Source organism: Panthera leo, chromosome C1, assembly GCF_018350215.1.
Source record: "Panthera leo isolate Ple1 chromosome C1, P.leo_Ple1_pat1.1, whole genome shotgun sequence".
Classification (NCBI taxonomy): domain Eukaryota; kingdom Metazoa; phylum Chordata; class Mammalia; order Carnivora; family Felidae; genus Panthera; species Panthera leo.
In genome coordinates this window covers 73,701,735-73,708,103 of record NC_056686.1, presented here as the reverse complement: position 1 = coordinate 73,708,103, position 6,369 = coordinate 73,701,735, and the positions used below count along the sequence as shown (strand labels likewise).

At 32.1% G+C, this 6,369-nt stretch overlaps 1 pseudogene; it reads left to right on the top strand.

Moving 5' to 3' along the window:
• The first annotated feature begins 677 nt into the window (after positions 1–677).
• Positions 678–828, top strand: LOC122229113 (annotated as a pseudogene).
• Positions 829–6,369: the final 5,541 nt, after the last annotated feature.

The window sequence follows — 6,369 nt, the reverse complement described above, 5'->3', positions numbered from 1 at the left end:
TCTTGTTTATGCCCTTGAAGATATTTAATGTTGTCAGGTTTTTATATCATTTAAAATCTCTGTTTAATAACCATTTGATAGCAAATGATGGCATATAATGGCTTTAATTTTCATTTATGTGATGAGTAACAAATTGAACATCTTAGGGCTATGCATGTTTCTTTTTATTATAACACAAATCAAATCTTTTGGCCATTTGAATATTGAGTTATTTATCTTTTTTCTTGATTTGTTCTTTTTATATTCTGGATATTGTTCCTTGGACATCTGAATACTGCAAATCCCTTCTCCCATTTTGTAACTTGCCTTTTTGTTTTCTTTATGCTAAGTTTTAATTAAAGGTTATAAATTTTAATGAAGGGAATTTTATCAACATTTAATTTTATAATCTGTTCTTTGACAACCTAGTTTAAAAAAGGTTTTCCTATCCCCCAATCATAAAAATGTTCCTCTAAACTTCCTTTCAAAAGCTTTTTGCTTTCCACATTTAAGCTGTCAGGCCACCAAGAATTGTGTATGTTGTGAGGTTGGATTGTTGTGTATCTATAACCATTAGTGCCATATTAACTTACTAAGTTGCCCATGCTTCTCTCCTGCATTAATCACCAGTTTTTTATACATCAAATCTCATTTATGGTTGGGTTTATATCTTGACTCTCTATTGAATCTACTTGGCTATCGCTTCTCGGCCTTTTGGCTAAGATCAAGTGTAGTATCTGTTCTCATCAGTTGACTCTACTTGGCTATTTTTCTATTTCTGACCAATACTATAATATCTTTATTACTCTAGGTCTAATTAGTCTTGACATAGAATAGTGCTGACCACTCCCAACTTTGTTAGGAACATCTTGGACTGTTTTTATTCTCTTATGTTCCATATAAATTTCAGAATTACATATTCATTACAATACATAGGGGAAAAAACTTGGAAATTTAGTTGGTGTTACACTAAGTCTATGGATAAAATTGGGAAGGACTGACATCTTTATAAAATTGAGTTTTTCTATCCTTGAATATAGTATACCTCTAAATTTTTTCTTGGTCTTCATTAATATCCTTTGAATAAATATAAAATTTTGTCCCATAAAGTTCTTATATGACTTCTGTCAGATTACTGGATCCCTTATATTTTTTACTACTGTTATTATAAATAAAATCCTTTTAATTTTTTATATTTTTAATTATTACTGGAATATAGAAATGTAACTAGTTCTTTTTTATGTGACATTTTAGTAAATCTTCTTCTTAATAATAATAATTTGTCAGTAGCTTCCTGGGAATATTCTTTGTAGATCTTTGTGTATAGCTATGTTCTCAGCATATATTAATTTTATTTCTTCTTTCTAATTCTTATATAATTTTTTTTGCCTTATTGGACTGGCAAGAGAATCAAATATAGTGATGAACAGAAGTATTGATGGCTGGCATCTTGTCAGGTAACTTATTTTAAAGAAAATATTTTAAAGTTTTACCATTAAGTACCATGATTGTAAAAAGATTTTATTTTTGCAGATACCCTTTATCAGTTTAAGAAAAGTCATTCATTTTTATACTAAGAACTTTTTCATGAATAAAATTTGAATATTATCAAATGCTTCTGCATCTTTAGAAGATTTATGTTTTTCCCCCTTTAAGCTGCTAAATATGATAAAATATGCATTGATGGAATTTCTCATTTGAGTCACACTAGTATTTCTGTAATAAACCTATAATAGATTTGATATACTTTTTAAATTTTGTTTTTATTGAATTTTAATATAATTTGATTATATTATGATTACATAATTATATTATATCGTATGTTATAATTATATATTAAATAAATATATAATTATATTATATAAATATGTAATTATAATTATATAAATATAATTATATAATTACAATATAATTTATTATCAAGTTAGCTAATATTCAGTGTATACAGTGTGCTCTTGGTTTGGGGGATGAATGAAATACTACTTGGCAATGAGAAAGAATGAAATCCTGCCATTTGCAGGATGGATGGAACTGGAGGGTATTATGCTAAGTGAAATAAGTCAGAGAAAGATAGATATATGTTTTCACTCATATGTGAAACTTGAGAAACTTAACAGAAGACCATGGGGGAAGGGAAGGGGAAGAAGTAGTTTCAAACAGAGAGGGAGGCAAACCCATAAGAGACTCTTGATATACTTTTTTATACATGATGGGATTCCATTTGTTCATTTTGTTTGGAAATTTTTACATCTATGCTCAAGTGATGGATGACAGAGGGTAGCGATTTGCCTCTCACAAAGTTCTTGTATAGTGTTGGTTTTCAGTTTACACTAAAAGTCTCATAAAATTATTTGGGACGTGTTCTTTCTTCTTCTTTCTCTGCCAGATTTTATGTACAGAAATAACGTGTTCTTTGAATGTTCAGTATACTACTTTGTAAAACTACTTGGGCTTTACATTATTTGGGTGGGAAATTTTTAATATGTTTTAATTTCTTGAATAGTTAAAGAACTATATATGTTTTCCCTTTTGTTTTTCTTTTCCTTGATTCAAATTTGGTTGTATCCTCCTAGGAATATATCCCTTTTGTGGATATTTTCAAATTTATTGGCAGAAAGTGGTTCATATTAATCTTTTATTCTTTTAAATCTGTATAGCTTTTGTTGTAATGACTCCCTAAATTTTAAAATATTAAAAAGTTTTACAATTATCTGGTCAATCTTGTCTGACTTTTATAAATTTTATTAATCTTTTGAACCACAAATCTTAGATTTTGTTGAATTTCTCTATGTTTGTTTTCTATTTCATCATTTTCTGCTTTTTTCTACCGTCTTTCCTTTATTCAATTCTCTTAGGTTTTGTTTTGTACTTTTCTCTAACTCCAAAACTTAGGTATATAGCGCATTAATTTTGAAACTTTCTATTTTTCTGATTGTTAGTATTCTAAAGCTACAATTTTTCCTCTAATGACCACATTAGCTGCATTTCTCAAGTTTTGATATCCATTATGTTTAGTATTTTTATTATTATTCTGTACTAAGTATTTTCTAATTTCTATTATGACTTATGCCTTGATTCATTTATTTAGAAATATTTCGAATTTTGTTGAGACTTGCTTTATGGTCTAGTGGGTGATCAATTTTCAAATTCAATTGTTAGATGTTGTTTTATACAAGTATTTTAGTTTGCAATATGTAGTTTTCAAATTTATATTCTCATTCATTTTTGTCTGCTCATTCTAGCAATTATTGAAAAACTTCTATTAAAATATCCCCCAATGAAAGCATATTTATCATTTTCTTTATGTAGTTCTTTCTATTTTTTTTCTTAGACTGTGTGAATAGTAATAAACACATTTAAAACCTGATATCTTCCAGGTATATTAAATCTTTTCAAATTACCAAATGATCCTTTTAATACCTAGTAATGCTCTTGATATTGAAACCTATTTTGAATTATTTGAATTATTTTATTATTGCAATATACTAATTCTTTTTTGTATTTTTTTTCTTTTTTATCCTTGTACTTTAAGCATTTTTAGTCATATTTTAGATATTTTTCTTGTAAATTGCATATATTTGGATTTTTAAAAAATTCCATCATCCAATATTTGCCTTTTATTCCCAACATTTGTCTTCTAATTGAAGTTTCTTATTCATTTCACTGTATTGTGGCTACCAGTATATTCAGATTGATTTCTCTATTTCATTTTGTACTTTTGTCTAGTTTTATGTGTGATAGAATTTTTATCTGGGAAATGACATGAGACTTAGTTTCAAGGAGCTTTCCTCTATAGAGGATAGTTACTACCAATTTGGAACTTATAAATCAGAATATCTTTTAACATAATTTTTGGATCTGAATTTTTTGTTTTTGGTAAGATAGGTAATGTGAATATATGTGCTACAACCTTGAGCAAGGGCTGGCTTATGAATTAACAGGAGAAACTTTTCCCTCTCCCCAGATAGAAGTTTCTCTGCTGCTTCCCAGTAAAACAAGTTTATGCTCCTTCACCCAGTTCCCTATGGGTGAAGACCTTTGTGGTCTTGGCTTCATGTAATGTTGGCCTAGGATTTGCCTCCTGTCTCAGATTCATCAAGGCTGAGTTTCACATATCCAAAGAATCCCCCTTTCAAGTTACTTTGGTTTACCTTGTTTTTATTTGGGGGTTTCAAAGCCCTTACTGCTCTGGATTCACTTATATTTTGTCCCTGAGGATTTCCTCTACCTTCTTGCTTAACTCCATTAAACATTTTAAAAACTTAGCATATGTTTATATAGAATTTTTATAGCTGGATAATTGCTTAGAATATCTACTCTCTCATATTCTACATATGGAAGTTCTCTTTCATCCTTGTCTGAAACATTCATATTGTTTTTGAATATTGAACAGATATAAAGTTCATCATATCATACAATTTTAGTTCTAATTCATGACAGAACTACCTCAAAGAGGTTACGTGGTGGGGGGGGGGGTCTATAGATTATGAGATTAAAAGATTATGTTGTGAGTGTATTAGCCTGCATATATAGTGTTAGAAGTGAGAAACATCCGTCAACCTGAAAAATGAAGGTAGAAACCTGATATTCACCCATGTATTCATCCATTCAGCAGATGGGCATTCTGTACTTGCTGTAGGTAAAAAACTAGGCTACATGCCAAGGGTGTAGTTGGCAATAAAACACATAGGATTCTTACCCTCACAGAGTTTACTGTCTGTGTGGAAGTAGTCTGAAGATGCATACAACAAGCTGAAGTGGTCTGAATGGGGAAAAGCCAAAGTATGAACAAGAGCTGGTGAGAGCAAACAGGAAAGCCATAAACCATGAGAGGAGTGGCTGTTCAAGCAAAAGAAGGTTAAGAAACTAATCTAGAAAATACCAGTCTTGCAGAGGGCAGTGACTTTCCATGTGTAGACCTACATTCTTCAGGGGCAAATAAAATCTCTTAAAGAGACCATGATGTCTAAATAAGGATGAGCATTTATGGAAATGTCTTTACCAGGTCTGCAGAATTTTAAAATGTTTGTAATAGGATTTTTGCATCTGTTGTGCATCCCAAATTACAGTCAATAAAGTACTGTGAAATAGTAATGAGTGAACTGTAGCTAAGATCCCAGGTGTCACTTTTGTTTTAGGTAGACAAGAAGTCTTGCATTGACCTTGAATCGTATGTAGGTGTTACACATCTCTGATCCTTGACCACTTTTTGGATGTCAGAGATGTCCTTTTTTCACATTTTGTGCTGCCAGAACCGTAATCCAATAACAATTTTCCCGGTAAGTGCTTCTCACGTGCCACTAGGGAGCAATTGCTTTGCTGCACTGCACTTAAAAAGAGTTTAAACTAAAAAGACACAAATTTCACTTTCTTATCTACTGTAGTTGTGAATATGCTAAGAAAATAATATTTTAAATTATTGAATTTACACTCCTTTGAGACATCAACATAATTGCACAAAGGGCACCTTTAATTTTTTTATATACTTATTTATTAATAAAGAAGAACTTTCTATTCATACACCAAAAGATTGGTCCAGTGGAACAAAACAATAATGCAATGAAAACTCCAGTTCATTAAATTGGAATGCTGGGATTGAATTACTAATTTATGTTGTTTTTAATTTCATGTTATAAATTATACGATTTTAAAATATAGGAGGAAACTGTTCCCTTGGAGTCTGCTTACCTCCAACTCTGGCTAGGAAAGTTTTATTTGTCCCTGGGGAACTGGGAAGTAGGGGGATTCACTGAAAAACTGCGGTTTCCCAGGAGCGTACCATGAAACATTCATAGACATAGTTCTGCATTACAGGAGGCTTAATAAACATAGCCAATCACCGAAAAATAACACGAGGGCATTCAAAGGCTCCTGAAAGGAATTTTCCTAAGGAAAAAGGTTGATTTTGAAAATCTGACTTCAGAGGTGTCACAGATATATCTGCACTGAGATCGAGCACACTCTGAGATGAGCAGACGTCAACAGTTGGTATGGGATCCGCTCTTTGGAAGGGAGAGGAAGGAAGGAAGTAGGACTGAAGTAGAGGGAGAGATCGGGCTGTAACACAGTTTCAAATAAGGCCTCAGTCAAGCCCCTGGGAGCTCTAAACTGGGCAGAGGGTTAGAGTTGGGTGAGGGAAGCACCCTTTTCCCTCAGGGTGGACTAGTCATGGACACAGACTGGCCTTGGGAGGGGGCATAACCCCCGGGTGAGGTAGATCTCTGCATCAAGACAATTTCAGAGGAGGGCTGCTGCTGAGGGCTGTCTGCAGGCAGGGCTGGTAGGACCCCCAGCATCGAGGAAATAAGTCTTTGGATCCTGAAGATAGATTTGGGAGGTATGTCAAAGGATCCGCTATTAAAAAGATTTGAATAAAATCATCCAAATGTT